A 19,781-nucleotide genomic window follows, 5' to 3' on the forward strand; every position below is an offset into this window, starting at 1 on the left:
CTGACAGGCTCCAGTATGTTTCTGTGAATAATTCCATTTCTCCTACACTTCCCATAAACATTGGTGTTCCACAGGGCCCTCTCCTCTTTCTCATCTACATTAATGACCTTCCAAATGCCTCCCAACTCCTCAAACCAATCTTATTTGCTGATTACACAACTTTCATTTTCTCCAGTCCTGACCCTCTTGCTCTAAATGTCACTGTGAATACTGAACTAAGTAAAGTCCATCTTTGGCTAACTGCTAACAAACTCACCCTTAACATTGACAAAACTTTCTATATTTTGTTTGGTAATAAATCCTCAAATGAAATTAATCTAAGAATAAACAATATACAAATCAAGTGTTGATAGAGCATCAACTAAATTACCAAGTTGATGGTAAATTCCTTGGTGTCCTCATCGATAACAAGCTGAATTTCCAGAGACACATTCTAAATATAGCAAAAAAAGTTTCTAAAACTGTTGGCATTCTTTCTAAGATCAGATATTATGTACCCCGCGCTGCCCTGGTGACGCTCTATTACTCTCTCATCTATCTTTATCTCAACTATGGTATTTGTGCTTGGGGTTCTACTACCCAAAATCGTTACGTCCTATAATTACCCAACACAAAGCTGCTATTAGGACAATATCCAACTCTGGCCTCAGACAGCACTCGGTACCCTTACTCAAATCTCTGAATATGTTAGACATTAAGTCACTGCACATCCTCTCATGTGTACTCTATATATTTAAAACTCTGAATTGTAATGTCAATCCTGATCATAAAAGCTTCTTAGAAGGTTGTAACAGAACCCATGGGCGCCACACCAGAAACAAATACCTATATGATATTCCAAGAGTACGACTTAATCACACTAGAAATGCTCTACAAATCAAGGGACCCAGAATGTGGAATGTCCTTCCCAATCATGTCAAAGGCTGTACCTCTCTCAACCAGTTTAAGATGAAAACTAAGTACTACCTAATTAACTCCATGTAACCTACCTTACCCCTAAATGTCATCCCATGTCTTACTGTTTTTAAACAATGCTGTTTGTTGACCAACTTGTATACTGGCTATTTTCTACCATGTTCCCCCTTTTTTATCTTTTAGTTTGTTTTTCTTTCAACGCATTTATACTTTAAGCTCAATTACTATTAAGTTTTAGTTTAAGTGTTTTTTCCCCACCTCACCTTACCCGAAAGGCTATGCGTACTAGTGGCTTTAGGTATTGTATGTACTAACTCTATCTATAAATCCAACATTATGTTTGTAACTAATCCTCTATGTATATACTTTTACCTGAATAAACATTTGATTTGATTTGATGTGATTGGTTCGTTTCAAAACACTCCATGCACAAATTGCTCAAAACCGGGGAGGGGATTACCTATCGTCATTCCAACAGTTACAGCCCCGCTCCTGTGCCAGGTAAGTCCACTACGGGCTCACCACATCCCGTAGTGGACTCACCTACTTGGAACTTTTTGTTCCGAGTAGCTGAACCTAAAGCAACAGCCATGCCAAATGTTTGTTTATAAAATGAATGGCTATGGGTAATCCCCTCCCCGGTTTTCAGCAATTTGTAATTGGAGTATTTTAAAACGAATATCTTGCCTAGGATTTTACCCTCGAATTTAGTGTGGTATAGGTACATTGACGATACTTCATGCCTGTGACCAGTTAACCGTGACCAAACTGAGTTTCTCATTCAGCTTAAATCGCTGATTCCGTCAATTAAATTCACAATTCAATTTCAATTCAATTTCTTTCTTTATTATGCACCCCATACCCATCCCGTGGGCTGTGGCGAAAGGGTTACAGAGGCACATAATCGGTTCAGGAACTGAACCCCTTAGTTCGTTTAGCTAAGCAAATAACAGTCTTTTGACGCCAGTTACACAATTATTAATGTCACAACTGAGAATGAAAAGGATGGTGTTCTGCCCTTTCAGACATTATGATTCATAGAATCGGTAGGAGTTTCAAAATCCATGTTTATAGGGAACCTACTAATGTGTGTTCGTATGTTCATTTTTACTCAAATTAAATGTGTCAACAAAATTATTCGCACACACTCCGTCACTATGTGATAGAGTGCGAAAAGATACGTGAATTCAGAGGCAATTCTATAACAAATGTTCCAAAGATGTGCAAATATTTCATTCAAAATGATCTGCTACCAGAAATTTTAGCCAAATATCCTCAGTTTGCTAACTGTAGGTAGTAACTAAGAGTGATTGTAACCTATCCACCGCTGCCCACTGGATGGGGGGCGGTGTGCAGGACAAACATATCAATTGTGACACTAGCTCTCCACATATGTCAGTTGCTTAATTTAGAAACTGTACTTGTGGTCGATCTCGAACCCATTGTTGATGTGACGACATATTTAATTTTGTAACTAGCTCATCAAGATTGTAACTTGCTTAGCTAAATGAATTGTGGGGTTCAGTCCCTGAGCCCATTATGTGCCTCTGTAACCCTTTCCACTACCACCCACAAGATGGGTATGGGGTGCATAATAGATGAACTAAACTACTCAAATCACCATATTCAGCTTAATTAAGCAGACAGAATTTTCTGGAATGTTTCTCAAGAGTCCTGAGAGTTTGCAGCCCGGAATTTTTTGATGAAGAAATAACGAAAATATTTGAAATTGGGAAGAAGTTAAAATACCCAAAATCGGTCTTGGATTTTGCATTTTGTCAAGTGAAAAGGACGTTCAACAAACATGCTCCCAAGTCTAAACCAGAACTAAAAAAAACTCGTTATTACCACATTTTGATGGACTAGTAAATCTTGCCCCAGCTCTGAAAAACCTTAATATTAACCCAGTGTTAAAAATAATAAAACGGTTAAGTCCATGTTAATTAAGAACTCGCCCTCGTCTGTAGCAGGTTGTGTGTATTTCATCCCTTGTAATGAGTGTGCATGTGTTTACATCGGCCAGACAGGTAAATCTCTTTCCTCATGTTTAAAACAACATTCATATGCCATTCGTACAGCCCAGCACTCCAGTGCATTGTATTTACATTCCAGTTTATGTGATCATTCTATTGACTTCAGAAAGGCGAAATGTATTGTTAAAATTACGGGTTTTGTTGAACGAAATGTGATTGACTCCACTCTGATCAGTGTAACAACAGCCTTAATGTAAGCCCTGACATGTACAAACTAGATCCCCATATAAGCTTCAATATAGCACGTCAATACAATATATTTTCCATTTAACCTGTGTTTATTTATTCCAGTTTTCAGGACATACATATGAGTGAGATGGATATAAATAAGAACTGCCTCGTATGGGCCAATAGGCCTTCTACAGTTTCCGCCTTTCTTAAGTTTCATTCCCCCCTACTACTGGAAGGACGATACTCAACTCACAACAACTTCACCCTGCAACTGGAAGGACGATACTCAATTCACTGCACCCTCGTTGAATGGTGAACACTGGATGGAGCCCAAGGGCATGCCACCCTAGTGCGTGTCACTGTGGGCGGGCCTGCAGGGACAACGCCAGCCACGGGGTCGACCCTGGGGAGTTGGCTCCCCAGGGTCCCATCCCAGACGCTGCTTAGCTAAGAGCATTAGCCTCGTATAACCGTATCTGTACCTTTTTCAGTTCAGGAAATCCTAACTGTTTAATCCTAATCCTAACAGCAAAAATGGGAAGACGGGCACGGATGCGGACATTTTCAAGAGGAAACTAGATTTATTCCTCCAAGGAGTGCCGGACCAACCGGGCTGTGGTGGGTATGTGGGCCTGCGGGCCGCTCCAAGCAACAGCCTGGTGGACCAAACTCTCACAAGTCAAGCCCGGCCTCGGGCCGGGCTTGGGGAGTAGAAGAACTCCCAGAACCCCATCAACCAACCGTTTTACTTTAACCTTTGTTTCAACATTTGTCACTACAAAAGGTTGAACACCGCTAACACTACTAGAAAGTTCATTTTCCTGACTGTCCTCTATCATCAATACGTTATGTTCTTCCTTACTTCAACACACGTTTCACTTTCCATTTCACGTCTTGTTTCACTTTCCATTTCACATCCTGTTTCACTTTCCATTTCACGTCCTGTTTCACTTTCCATTTCACGTCCTGTTTCACTTTCCAGTTCACGTCCTGTTTCACTTTCCATTTCACGTCCTGTTTCACCACCATCTTCACCCCCGGTTTGGAGAGCCGGTTGGCCGAGCGGACAGCACGCTGGACTTGTGATCCTGTGGTCCCGGGTTCAATCCCGGGCGCCGGCAAGAAACAATGGGCAGAGTTTCTTTCACCCTATGCCCCTGTTACCTAGCAGTAAATAGGTACCTGGGTGTTAGTCAGCTGTCACGAGCTGCTTCCTGGGGGTGAAGGCCTGGTCGAGGACCGGGCCGCGGGGACACTAAAGCCCCGAAATCATCTCCAGATAACCCCGTCTACCCTCCATAACTAATTTTTCTAATGCCTCAATCCTCTTGTCTAGTTTTTTTTAGATATTCCAATATTTGAGTACCAACCTCAGAGTTCACTATATTGTCCTGAACCTTGTTTCCACAAGGTTTAATTTTTTCAGCTGCATTTCCTACTTTCCCTAGGCTCACCTTAAGTGTCTCCGTTCCTTTCTCCCACACATTGTTCATAGGCGCTGCCATTGACTTCCAGCTGTTTCCTCTATGATCCTGCTGCACAATCTTTCCTTCCTTCGAGGATACATCTATCCTGCTTGTAGCACCCGTCCTAGAGTCTCTCAGATGAGGCTTCATGCGGCATAGATAGAAACCAGCATTGTGGCTGCCTCGACAATTGCAACAAGATGGGACGATTTTTTCACCGTTTTTAATCTTGACTCTACACTCTCGAGAGTCGTGTTTCTTACCACAGTACCGACACCTGGAGTCAAACTGGCATTTCCAAGCCATATGTCCCCAACGAGAACACTTCATGCACAATATGGGCTCCTCAATGTATTTTGCAACTTTCCTGTAGCCTAGTCCTTGCACAAAAATTCTTTCTGGATCCTCACCCTTTACCAAGGCAACAACCTGGCTCTGTTTTTCACCACGAACACTGTTCCTCTTTGCCCGAACAACACTATCATTGTTGAGCAATAGATAATCAGGATCCAAATAAGTTGGATACATAAACACTATGACCTAGGTGTGTATCATACCTTCTTCCGGAGTAACCATCACAATATTCTCAAGCCCATCCTTCGTTAGGTGTTCCACAGCCTTTTCTGTCCCAACTGTCATGTAGGGCCGGTGAAGACCCTCCTTGAATAGTGGTTCATATTAAAAAAACTTCTTAGCCAAACGAACCGTCCACTCCAGCTTTTGATGAAAATTCAGTTGACACGCTGTAGGGAACAACAGCCTCTTCCTTCCATTAGTCTGCATCTCCCGCGTCCTGATGAGCATGGCTTCATTTTTTGGTCTCTTTGTTCTTTCCTCCTCACTGTCTCCGTCTCGCTGTCTTTGAATATTTCGCCGTTTATTCACTACTGCTTGATACGGCCTAGTATCATCCTGTCTGCCATCCCCACTGTCACACTCTCCAGGCCCAGTGCAGGATCTTCCATCACCTAGGCAGACCGCCTCAGCCATTTCCTCGTTACACAAAGGCACTGTATCACTGCAACAGTCGAGAACAAACACACAACATCTAGCTGCAGCAGCGACGTGCAAACACGAAGATGCGGAGCAACACGTCCTCCTCGCATCATGCAGCAGACCGTACTGACATATATCAAGAGATGATATATGAGCTTGACATATACCACATATGAACTTATTAATCAACCAAATATTGACTACAACCAATAAGTCATATATGGAGTATGTGTACTTACTTGATAATTGGATTTTAACTCGTAATTAGATATAAAGAAAAGGGCTTTACTTTTTTTAGCAATTAAGCATTCAAAAACTTTCATAATTCCATGTACAGTTTTAATAACCCGAACATTTGGTGATACCAGGGAACAATTGCTGATAGCACACTTGTATAAAATTTAAATACTAAAAAGACTTATCATTCAGTATTTAAAAACTGAAGTGTATTTATACAATTGTTAAACATTTGAGCAATTTCTTTCATAATAACTCAACAAATCTGCATACTCATGATATACTTTTTATTGTTATTTAATTATTTGTATTGTTTTTTCAAGTCTTAAAATGATGTCATAGCCAACGACAGTAAAGACATCATTATTGAAATGTAGCTCCCCACTATATTATTGTGCACCTACTAAAGATTGGATGAAAACTGCTTTTGCATTTAATTGTTTTAATGAGGATGAAAATTCCTATATTAGAGCTAATATCCACAAAATATATATAACAAACATTTAAACATAAATTTATTAGTTTATCAAGAAATTTCACCTTAAATCCAATTTCGTTTTTTATGACCAGATTCCTGTTGTTTAGGAGTAACTAAAGAAGACTGCAGCAATAACACAAAATTTGAATTATAGTACTGCAATACTATTCATATTAACAAACCAAGAGAGTAAAGTCAGTTTCTAGACCATTACACTTACAACAACCTCCAATCCTCTTAGCTTGGTTCCAATCGTGATTGAATATGTTCTTGAAATCGGATATTTAGTTGAATCGTCCCAGACATTTAAATAATAATATTATGGACAAAAGTACATAAGAATACATTATAGTTTCACTAGATACTTCAAACAAAATACCACAGAATATTGTAAGGTAATAACAATAAATACTACTTAATAAGGTACTCGCCACCAGTCCAGGTATTTCTCCTCATACCATCTTGGAATGATGTCTTGTACTCACCTAATTGTGCTTGCGGGGGTTGAGCTCTGGCTCTTTTGTCCCGCCTCTCAACTGTCAATCAACTGGTGTACAGGTTCCTGAGCCTATTGGGCTCTATCATATCTACGTTTGAAACTGTGTATGGAGTCAGCCTCCACCACATCACTGCCTAATGCATTCCACCTGTTAACTACTCTGACACTGAAAAAGTTCTTTCTAATGTCTCTGTGGCTCATTTGGGCACTCAGTTTCCACCTGTGTCCCCTTGTGCGTGTGCCACTCGTGTTAAATAATCCAACCTTGTTCACCCTGTCAATTCCGCTGAGAATTTTGCATATGGTAATCATGTCTCCCCTAGCTCTTCTGTTTTCCAGCAACGTGAGGTGAAGTTCACGTAGTCTGTCTTCATAAGTCAAGCCTCTTAGTTCTGGGACTAGCATAGTGGCATACCTCTGAACCTTTTCCAGCTTCGTCTTGTGCTTGACAAGGTACGGGCTCCATGCTGGGGCCGCATACTCCAGGATTGGTCTTACATATGTGGTGTACAAGATTCTGAATGATTCCTTACACAGGTTCCTGAACGCTGTTCTGATGTTAGCCAGCCTCGCATATGCCGCAGACGTTATTCTTTTTATGTGGGCTTCAGGAGACAGGTTTGGTGTGATATCAACTCCTAGATCTTTCTCTCTGTCCGTTTCGTGAAGGACTTCATCTCCCATTCGGTATCCTATTCGTACTCTTGAGGAGTACGGTGGTGTTAGTTGAGAGTTGAGGCCGAAATGTTGAGGGTTGAGGTCTTGGTTGAAGGTTGAGGGTTGAGGTCTTGGTTGAAGGTTGAGAGTTGAGGCCGAGAAGTTGAGAGTTGAGGCTGAGAGGTTGAGGGTTGAGGCTCAGATGTTGAGGTGGAGAGGTTGGAAGTTTTATAGACTTTTAACAATCAATAATTAACAATGGTGTAGGCATGATTCCAGAGGTAAACCAGGTTAACCCGGACGGAAGTCACACACTCAGGTAAAACACTTTAAATGCAGGCAGAGTTGAAGATTGTGATGTAGAAGATTTGGTGAGCGTAGCAGAAGCTTTAGGTACAAAACTTCTAAACAACCTCATGGTGAGGAACCTGCAAAAGTAGAGTGTACGAATGACCAGGAAATCGTTATTATTATATTATTATAAATCGATTAATATTATAAATTTTTCACTGAATGCACCAAGCAACAAGGAATGAATTTGTTGCTATTAGCCAGAGGCAAATTTCTTACTGGACCGGTGCTACCTCAGAAAATTTCAACATCAGCGAATAATCAACACATTAACTCCATTATGGTTGCGTGACTAGGCTTGGAACAGTCACCTCTCCAGTTCAGAGACATTATGGTTGCGTGACTAGGCTTGGAACAGTCACCTCTCCAGTTCAGAGACATTATGGTTGCGTGACTAGGCTTGGAACAGTCACCTCTCCAGTTCAGAGACATTATGGTTGCGTGACTAGGCTTGGAACAGTCACCTCTCCAGTTCAGAGACATTATGGTTGCGTGACTAGGCTTGGAACAGTCACCTCTCCAGTTCAGAGACATTATGGTTGCGTGACTAGGCTTGGAACAGTCACCTCTCCAGTTCAGAGACATTATGGTTGCGTGACTAGGCTTGGAACAGTCACCTCTCCAGTTCAGAGACATTACTGAAGATACCTCTGATCCCCCGCACATAAATTATGTTAAATAAATCGGGCAAGATGTGGGGGAAAAACACTTAGACTAAAACTTAATAGTAATTGGGATTCAATTTCTTTCTTTATTATGCACCCCATACCCATCCCGTGGGCGGTGGTGTAAAAGGTTACAGAGGCACATAATCGATTCAGGAACTTTTTTCTTTTTTTTTTTTCTTTTTTTTTTTTTGCAGGGATATTCCTGCGCGGGTCCTAAGCCTCTGGCTGGCCCACTAAGTGTTGCTTGTTTCTGTTTTACTTGGGCGGAGTATGAGTATTTATGACTCGTAAGGTCGCTTCAGTAAGATTTTGCCATATGTGTTTAACAACTTCTTCTGCTCTGTTGAATCTGAGTTGAAATCTTAATGGGTTTGTAACTGTGCACTGTGTTAGATAATGTTCCAGTGGTCTGTCGGGCATTTCTCCACTGTGCTGACATTTCCTCTCATCTTCCGGAACCTGTAAGCCTATTTCCCATGCACATGGGTATCCAAGCCTGATGCGCTGTAAGTGTACTTCTGTTGCTCTACTGCTCCCTTTCATCAAACTAAGTGGTTCGTAGTTGGTTGAATTCTTGTACCAACCCGCAGATCCTGATGTTGCAACTGCTGTGTTGTGGTCACTGTACACCTTTTGCATTGCTATGTTTCTAATTACTTTCTTAATCTGTGATAAGACTCTGTGGTCAACCCGTTCTCACACCTACTTACAGTCAATATCTTGCTTATGAATAAGTGCATATGTGAGATACTCATTTATTGTGAATATTTGAGTTTACCTTGAAAAGCTGAATAGAAACCCCCAACCTGACCTAACCGTCCTAAATAAGTGCATATGTGACCTACTAATTTATTGTGAATATTTTAGTTTGCCTTGAAAAGCTTCATAGAAAACACCGACCTTACTTATGTTAAGATAAGCATCTTATTGCTTCGTAATTACAATTATTACTTAACCTATACCTAGCTTCATAGAAAACACCGACCTTACTTATGTTAAGATAAGTATCTTATTGCTTCGTAATTACAATTATTACTTAACCTATACCTATAATAGGTTAAGTAATAATTGTAATTAAGAAGCAATAAGATGCTTATCTTAACATACTAAGAAGGTTAGGTGAGATCGGTGTTTTCTATGAAGCTTTTCAATGTAAACTAAAATATTCACAATAAATTAGTATGTCACATATGCACTTATTTAATAAGTCAATAGTGACTGTACGAAAGTGCGAGAACGGGTTCCAACAGATCCTCACACCATGATACCAATGCATCTTCTTGTATATAAATAAATAAATAAATAAAACGTTACACCCTGTTCATTTTGCTAATTTCCTTCCCCCCCCCCCCCCCCCCACCACCACCAACATATACTTTTATTGCCTCCTTTCTTCATATCAATTCCCATATCATTTTCTACTAACAGTTTAAACCCAAACAAACCCCTCCAACCACAGGTTCCAATGAATTAGCAACAGTAACAACCCCATCCCACTCCTGTGCCAGATAAGTTCACTATGGGCTCACCATAGCCCGTGCTACTTGGAACTTTTTGTTCCGAGTAACTGAATCTAAAACAACAACAGAGCATACATCTCATTTCTTCCATAGAAGTGTTCCCAGTTACCAATGAATGATATTACATTTGATTTACAATACATGTCCATATATGTCCAATATATAAGTGCCCTCGACAACCATTTATTTTCAATTCCCTTTCTTGGAAGAATGCCACATATGATCGGGATTCCTCCCTTGCTCATAACTAATTATATGGCTGTGTTAAACCTCAGTATCAGTGCCTCACTCCTACCTCGTCCTACACCATTTCCATCGGCACTGATACAAATAATGAGTTTGTTCCCATTTCTAGCCAATATATTTAACTTGCCCTGAGACTTTTAATTGTGTTGTAGGGAACTAACAGCGCTAGGCCATAATAAGAACACTGTTTCCCAAAAACAGTGGGTTTTCTGAGTGGAAGAAAACGTATGTCTGGAAGCTGACTTTAACCGCCCCAAGCTGCGCGGGCATTGACCCGAGGTTATATAAACCGGGACGGAGACGGCGTGGGCCCCTTTCCCAAGCCAGCAGCTGCTCTTACATAACGACTCACTGCTGCTCAGCGAGTCGTAAACACAGAAGTTTAGCCCGCTCAACTGTTCTCCCAGCATGGACCCTACACCAGTTCCTCTCGGAGCGACCCGTTAGGGGCGTCCTGCCCTTCTCAACATTTAAGGTAGTGTTTGTGTTTTGTTGGCGCGCCGGACCAGTGTATGTGTTGTTGGCGCGTCGGACCACTGTTTGTCTCTTTGTGGGCGCGCGCGCCCTGAAGCACGCCTGTTGGTCCAGCCTTGGTGACCAAATGCAGGTGCAGTGGTCCTAGAGGGGGAGGTGACCCTCGGTGTTATGGGGCACTGGGTTTTCTCCAGTAGGTGGCTGTTATTTGAAGCACACTCGGGAGGAGGCCTGTCCACCCCCACCCTCACCTTCCCCATCTGCTCCGCCCTGTCCTTAAGCTCCCTCACCCAGTCGACGTGAGGTATGCCGTTATTTATTATTTACGTTCTTTATATAAGTCCTTCCTTACAGTCTGACTGTTAGTCAGGGTGTGTTTCCTCACGCTACAATATTTACTGTAATTTTACCTTTGCTTTCGCCCCTAGCTTTAAATTTTCATGGATTTGTATTTTCATAAGTTCCTTAATTTATTAATGAATTTAATGGTGGCAAGCTGCATGTTTTCTTTTGCAGGCTTTTCATTCAGGTCTGTTTTAACTTTTGCTTATTGCCTATAAGTTATTAGGTAAAGTCAGCTAGGTTAGGCTAGCTGCCGAGTCACAGGCCTCTGGCCACCAGCTTTAAGTTTAATGGACTAGTATTTTCCATAAGTTTCTTTAACTTATTAATGAATTTAATGCAGTGTCAAGCTCCATGTTTCTTTTGCAGGCTGTACATTTAGGTTTATTTAACTTTAGCTTATTGCCTTTAAGTTGTGATGGTAACGCGTTGGTGTTCGGCTGTTCAAAGCTAGGGGTATGGCCTCGTCACACAGTATTAAAAAAAAATAGAAAATCTGGAACTTCGTCTGTGGTAAGGTAAGGAGAAGACACACAAAACACAAGTAAACTTTAACAATGAAATTTTAATTACGTTAAATAAACAAAACATGAATAAAATGGACATACAAATTCGTATAATAAAATCAATCAATCAAAATAATAAGAATAATTTAAATGACAAAGTGAAAAGTTACGTTAAGACAAGTGAGCAATAACAAGAAGTGCAAATAACATAAATATTGGTGCAGGAATATTGGCTTTAAGCTATCACCTCTCTTAGTACACGTAAGCCAAAGCTCCGTCTACTAGGAAGAAGTGTTAACCGTATGAAAGCACTGAATATTCTGAGGACTGAGGTCGTGGCGGCCCCAGACATCAAGTAGTATAGTGGGTGGAGTGCAGTTGCAGCCAGACCGGCGGCCAATCAGCGAGGAGCCGGTAACAAGACAGGTAGTTTGGCGGTTTGAGGTGAGGCAGGTGTTCCTGGCTGCATACGTTTTGCTCTCTGGCAAACCTTGGAGATGTTGTTGTCGTTGTTGGACATTTCTTCCATAGTAGTTTTATATAGATGTATCGACGTATTTTTGGAGGGAAGAGCAGGCTCAATCTCTTGAAGGAGATTATCGTCACAAAGTTATTAGGGAAAGTCAGCTAGGTTAGGCTAGCTGCTGTGTCACAGGCCTCTGGCCCCTAGCTTTGTTTTCATGGACTTGTTTTCCCACAAGTTTCCTTAATTTACTACTGAAATTTATGCAGTGTTAAGCTGCATGTTTCTTTAGCTGGTTTTACATTTAGGTTTGTTTTAACTTTTGGTCTTTGCCTATAAGTTAGTAGGTAAAGTTAGCTAGGTTAGGCTAGCTGCAGTGTCACGGGCCTCTGGCCCCTAGCTTTGTTTATGGACTTGTTTTCCATAAGTTTCCTTAATTTATTAATGAATTTGTAATACTGTAATTTGGCAAGTAATGACCACGGGGTCCTTGGCGTGTGTGGTGTGTTCTCAGCTAGGCACGTCGCCCTCGGACGTCTCGCCCGGCCGTGTTGCCCGGGGTGTTAGTCCCAGGCCCCTTGGTGTCCCGGAGTCCCCAGGTACGTCTTCCCCGGAGTTGTCGCCGAACAAGTTGTCCCCAGACGTCCGTCTGCCCGGTGTAAGTCCGGCATGTAGTCCCAGACGTACGTCTGGCCGGTGTAGCCCGGTGTGTTATTTCAAGCTTTCCGTCGTCCAGGCCCTCAGGCACGTGTCCTGCTCGCCTGGGGGGTAGCCAGGACCGTTACTCCATGTCCTCCGTCTGGCCGGTGTTGCCCGGCAGGTTGGTTCCCAGGCGCTCCCGCCTGGCCGGGGTAGCCCGGTGCGTTTGTCTTACGCGCCCTGCCCGTCCGCCTTGTGTCGTCTGTCGTTCTTCTTCGTCGGAGGGAGACGCTGGCGTTGGAGCACGGACCCGAGATCAGCTCGACGACGTCTGCAGGTTTACGTCTAACGGTACGCACCACAGGCCCTGGGTTCGGCGTTGCCGCCGGCAATCCAGGATGACTCGTCTCCCTCGGTGTTCGTTAAGTCCTCGGCGTCCAGATCCAGGGGCAGTGCCCTGGACAGGGGGGTGGGCCCCATGTTGCCTGGGGCACGATTCCTCCAGCAGATGGCGGCGTCGAAGCGTCGTCGGGAACGTCGTATATTTAATGATATCCCATTCTTTGCCTTCCTAGACAATGTAAATTAAGACTTTTCGCACACTTTATATGGAAGGTTTCTTATTTTGTACTTGCAGACATCTCGCGACATGCCTTGCCCTTATTCATAATTATGTTCTACATTTCAGCACTGACATGCCTCTGCTTTCAGATCACCACGGATCCATTTTGCCAACAGCCTAACTTAATTTACTCATTCTTTCGATGCCTTGTGCATGTCGCATGTTCAATTTTTGTGTTCGCTGTGTTACAGTATGTTTGTTCACTTTTCCTTGTCTTACGTCATTAAGTAAAGTCAGCCAGGATGTCCTATTTGCAGAGTTATAAGTAATTTATTAAGTAAAGTCAGCCAGGAGGTGCTATTTGCAGTATTCGCGGGCCCTTATTTTGCTTTACGTTCCCTGGCCCTGCATTTTGCCTAGTTTCCTCAGTAGTTACAGTAATTTACGCTTGGCTCTTGCAGTTTATTCACGTTGCTTATTTGGTTATACTTGTTATGCATCACCTCCGTTCTCTTAATGTAAAAATGGCTATATATACACGCCGATTGTATACCCTTATTTTGTACTTGCAGATACCACGTGCCATGCCTTGCCCTATTCATAATTATGTTCTACATTTCAGCACTAACATGCCTCCTGCTTTCAGGTTACCACGGACTCTTTTTCCCAAACAGCCTCCTTAATTTACTCCGACAGTTGATGCTTTGCTCATGTCGCATGTTTAATTTTGCGTTGCTGTGTTCAGTATGCTCGCCCACTTTTACCCTGCCTTACGTCATTAAGTAAAGTCAGCCAGGATGTGCTATTTGCAGAGTTACTAAGTAAATTATTAAGTAAAGTCAGCCAGGATGTGCTAGTTGCAGAGTTACTAAGTAAATTATTAAGTAAAGTCAGCCAGGTTGTGCTAGTTGCAGAGTTACTAAGTAAATTATTAAGTAAAGTCAGCCAGGTTGTGCTAGTTGCAGAGTTACTAAGTAAATTATTAAGTAAAGTCAGCCAGGATGTGCTAGTTGCAGTATTCGCGGGCCCTTATTTTAGCTTCACGTCTCCTGGCCCTGCACTTTTGCCTAGTTTCATCGGTAGTTACAGTAGTTTATGCTTAGCTATTGCAGTTTATTCACCTTCCTTACATGGATATATTTTGTTATGCTTCTCCTCCGTTTTTCTTAATGTAAAATTGGTTTTATTTATTCTAGGGCGAAATGTTCCATTTAGCCTACCACAATTTATTACATCTTACTTATTTAGTAACATTTGTGCTGCGCATCATTTATATATTTACTTTATATATTTTAATATAAACTTTATATATTTACTTATATATTTACTTACTTTATATATTTGAAACTTTGAATATTTGTCATTGAGTTTTAAGTTAAGTCAGCTAGGACGAGCTAGTTAGGTTATGCTATGGGGTCTTTCAGTCACGACGTATATTGAAGACTTTCAGTTTATTCCTCAATTTAGTCGGAAGGTACTGCGGCTTCCCAGCCGACGTCCTTCCTGTGACGAGTTAAGCCGGCGATGTTTTCAGTTTTATATTTATTTGGTCATATAAATAGGTGGCCTCCCAGGCCGCTGGTTTATCCAGACGTGTTGTCTGCACGGCGTAGCCCGGATGTCACTGCGGCCTCCCAGGCCGCTGGTTTATCCAGACGTGTTGTCTGCCCGGTGTAGCCCGGATGTCACAGCGGCCTCCTAGGCCGCTGGTCGCGAAGTTCCAGCTGAAGCCTTCCAGCCGAAGTGTCTTTTTTCACTCCTTTTCGTTAATGTATTTGGTTGTATTTCCTCGGCTCAAAGTGTTAATCCCGTTTCTCTAACGAGTTATAGTCCAGCTTTATTTTGAGCATACTTTGTTTTGCAATTTAATTATTTATAATTAGTTATAATTAATTATAGTTATAATTGGTTTATAATTGGCCCGGGGGAGGTGATCTACGCGACAAAAAATCGACGCACGCTCCGACTGGACCAGGTATCGCATACATGGTCAGGAATCAACACTCTTCGGATCCTACAAGCGCAGTGCAGGACGCACGCATACCCTAGCCCAGCGAGCGCCCCCCGGCAAGTTCTACCCGGCCCGCGCCCAGTGAACAGGCAACACTTCTTCAGGGCGATTAATTCGCGCCGCCCTCGCAGAGCTAGGCTCGCCTTCAGCCGACCACGCCCTCTTACCTTTAGAATTGACAGGGCCACTCGGCTCTCTTGACGGGCTAGCCATCGGAGTTAACGGCGGGTCCAGCAACCAGCTGGAACACCCAGCTGACTACGTCCGGGACGTTGTTGCACTGCCACTCTGAGGCCTCCTTGCGACCAGCGGGCCTCGCCCTTCGGGGGGGGGGGGGGTCCGGCCAGCTGGCCTGCGGTGGGGGTGCAGCGCCGGTCCCCAAGTGTCCCGCTGTCCGCAGCTAATCCTTTGCCCAGTCTACGTGCTAGTAAGAGTAAGGAACCCCTTCTCCTTAATCCTTCTCCCGCTGGCCCTCGCGGGATTGGGGGTGCTCCGCCGGAACCCCCAAAGTGATAAGCCTGCAGATAGCTAAGAAATATTCCCATGAATTGTAATTAGTCTAATTAATGCAACTTTCATTTACTACCTATGGATGTAGTTATTAATTGTAATTGATCTCTACTTTATCATTAAGGATTATTCATTATAATTATTCCTTAATACTTTATTGTTATGCACTAGTCAATAATTATTTATCATTCATCCTAATTAGCTATTTGATTCATTAAAAATAATTGCTTATCATTATACTATTTGTTATTATTATTATTATTTATTATATAATAATAATTTTATCTATTAATTTATTATTTATTAATTTATATAATAAATTAATTTATTATATATTAATTTTATATATTAATTTATTATTTACCATTATAAAATAAACAAGTCCCCAATCTGAGCACGTTTTCTTCCAACCTCAGAAAAAGTAATTTAACAGGACTTTAGAAAGCCTGCTCCAAGTTCAGAAGAATTTATATTGCAAATGTAAACGCATCTCGACCTAACTAACGTTAGTTAGGCCAAGTAAAAAAAGTTTATACAGTCCACTGTATAAAATCATAATAGAGAGCATCAGACGTCAGTGATACCAAGCCGCCATGGCTGATAACATGCAACTAGTTATTTTTAATGCTAAAATGGCATATTTTTCAGTTTTATATAAATTTGTTTATTTTGTTTTAAAACTTGTGACAGATGCATATACTTATATAACACATGCAAAATCATGATATTCTATTATTTTCTATATAATTATTTGTATTGTTTTTTTTATATTGAAATATGATATACTAATAATTCTAAATACCAACATGACTCAAATGTCGCTCACAAGTATATTAATGTGAACCTACTGAACATCTGATCAAACTGCTTTTGCAACAAAGTGTTTCAATTTGCAAGAAAAATCTATATTAAAGCAAATTTCCACAAAATATATATAAAATATATACACACAAATAAACATTAATATATTAGTCTGTCAAGAAGTTTCATGTGATATTCATTTTCGTTTTTAATGATGAGATTCATATTGTGTAGGCATAACTAAAGAAGTCTTTGTAGTAAACATGCAACGTTAGGATTATATTACACTATAATAATAATAATAATTTTTATTTAAGCATAAGTACATACATAGGATACAAGAAGAATGAATGATTTATAGGTAAGGCAAGTACTACACCTAAAGCCACTAATACGCAGAACGCTCCCAGCACAATGTGGAAAACAAAATACAAAACTAAGGAACTAATTGAGATTTTTTAAGCAAAACTATTGAAAACAAATGACAATTATTGCATTACGTATACCAAACCAAATTCGAGGGTAAAATCCTAAGTAAGATATTAACGAAGCTCTAACGATGCACTTATTAGTATGATTAACTTGATACATACAGCTCTTGATAAAAATGAGTTCCCTGTTGGGTTATTTGTGGACCTGCGTAAGGCTTTTGACACTTGTCAACCACCAAAACCTTGACCAGACCACACACTAGAAATTGAAGGAACGACGACGTTTCGTCGCCTGCTGCAGTTCTCATTACTACTATCCCCTACACCTGACTTTCCTCCTCAGCTCTCTCTTGCCTATTTAATGCCTGTCCCTACCTGTCCTTTTCGATCATCTGGTCACCACTTGGTCCGGGAGACATCTCCCGTCACGCAGGGTGCAGTCGCACCTCCCTAGATCTCCAGTATCATCTATTGATACTGGTAATGGCTCGAAAGGGCCACCACTTACAGGCTATTCATGCCCGTGCCACCTCTTGGGTGGCTTAATCTTCATCAATCAATCAATCTGTCCTCATCACAATCGACTTGAGAATGGTCCAGGACGGACCGAAACGTCGTCGTTCCTTCAATTTCTAATGTGTGGTCTGGTCAACATACTTCAACCACGTTATTGTGACTCATCGCCTGCACCAAAACCTTCTTAAATTACTTCATTATGGAGTCAGAGGTCACTCCCTGCAATACCTTTAGTCTTACTTTACTGACAGGCTCCAGTATGTTTCTGTGAATAATTCCATTTCTCCTACACTACCCATAAACATTGGTGTTCCACAGGGCCCTCTCCTCTTTCTCATCTACATTAATGACCTTCCAAATGCCTCCCAACTCCTCAAACCAATCTTATTTGCTGATTACACAACTTTCATTTTCTCCAGTCCTGACCCTCTTGCTCTAAATGTCACTGTGAATACTGAACTAAGTAAAGTCCATCTTTGGCTAACTGCTAACAAACTCACCCTTAACATTGACAAAACTTTCTATATTTTGTTTGGTAATAAATCCTCAAATGAAATTAATCTAAGAATAAACAATATACAAATCAAGTGTTGATAGAGCATCAACTAAATTACCAAGTTGATGGTAAATTCCTTGGTGTCCTCATCGATAACAAGCTGAATTTCCAGAGACACATTCTAAATATAGCAAAAAAAGTTTCTAAAACTGTTGGCATTCTTTCTAAGATCAGATATTATATACCTCGCCCTGCCCTGGTGACGCTCTATTACTCTCTATATAGACGCTCTATATAGTTTAGATGTTTTACTGAGTGGATTCTAGCAGTAAAGGATCTCTGCACGCTCTCCAGGTCAGCAATTTCTCCAGCTTTGAAAGGGGCTGTCATTGTGCAGCAGTACTCCACTCTAGAGAGCACAAGCGTTTTGAAAAGTATCATCATCAGTATAGCATCTCTAGTGTGAAAAGTTCTTGTTATCCAACCTGTCATTTTTCTTGCAGTTGTGACGGCTACTTTATTGTGTTCTTTAAAGGTAAGGTCTTCCGACATGAGTACACCCAGATCCTTTACATTGCCTTTTCGTTCTGTTATGATTTGCCTGAGTTTTGTATGTGGTTTCCGTTTTTATATTTTCATTTTTTCCATAGCGCATGAGCTGGAACTTATCTTCGTTAAACACCATATTATTTTCTGTACCCCATAAAAAGACCTGATTTACATCTGACTGGAGGTTTGCCGTGTCCTCTATGTTGCCTACTCTCATGAAGATCCTAGTGTCATCTGCAAAGGATGATACAGTGCTATAGGTTGTGTTCTTGTCTATGTCCGATATGAGTATGAGAAAAAGTACTGGAGCAAGCACAGTACCCTGGGGGACTGAGCTCTTCACGGTTGATGGGCTGGATTTAATTTTGTTGACTATTACACATTGGGTTCTGTTAGTCAGGAAATTGTAGATCCATCTGCCTATTTTTCCTGTAATTCCTTTTGAATGCATTTTATGTGCAATAACACCATGGTCACATTTATCAAAAGCTTTTGCGAAATCTGTGTAAATTACATCAGCGTTTTGTTTGTCTTCCATTGCATCTAATGCCATATCATAGTAGTCCAGCAACTGCGACAAGCAAGAGCGCCCTGTTCTGAAACCATGTTGTCCGGGGTTATGGAGATGCTGTGATTTCATGTATTTTGTGATCTTACTTCTTAGTACTCTCTCAAAATTTAGGTGTTTATCTAACACTCTCTCAAATGGGTGTTAGTGGCTTTGCAAGAATGTAAGAACACCAATGTTATGTACTCTCACAACCCAATACACCTTGTAAATAAAATAAATAAAAAAAACTTAAATAAATAAATTCTGTGGTAACAGTGCGGTTTTGGTCAAGAATGTTACATACTAGGGGAATGCAGTCATAGTTATATGACGATTTAAATAAATATTGTCTGGTGTTTCAAGTGTACAAATGCAAATACTGTATGGACATAATAGCTCTCTGTGGGTGTAAATAAAGAAAATCAAGATGTTTCACCAATTGTTTCAAAACAATTGGTGAAACATCGGAGGATAAAACAGGAAGCTTCTGCAAAATCGAACACCAGGCGTTGACAAGTGCCAAACGCAGACTTACAGAGCGCCTCCACCCAGTGAAACTGCAAATATTAATTGTTTCATGTTTTTTCTTACATTTTGCATGCAAATTAATAATTCTAAAATGAATAATTTGGGGGGTAAATTTTCCATATTTTTTGTGCATAGGCTGGTATGATCATTTCTCCACATCCGTTAT

Source organism: Procambarus clarkii, chromosome 13 (assembly GCF_040958095.1).
Source record: "Procambarus clarkii isolate CNS0578487 chromosome 13, FALCON_Pclarkii_2.0, whole genome shotgun sequence".
Lineage (NCBI taxonomy): Eukaryota > Metazoa > Arthropoda > Malacostraca > Decapoda > Cambaridae > Procambarus > Procambarus clarkii.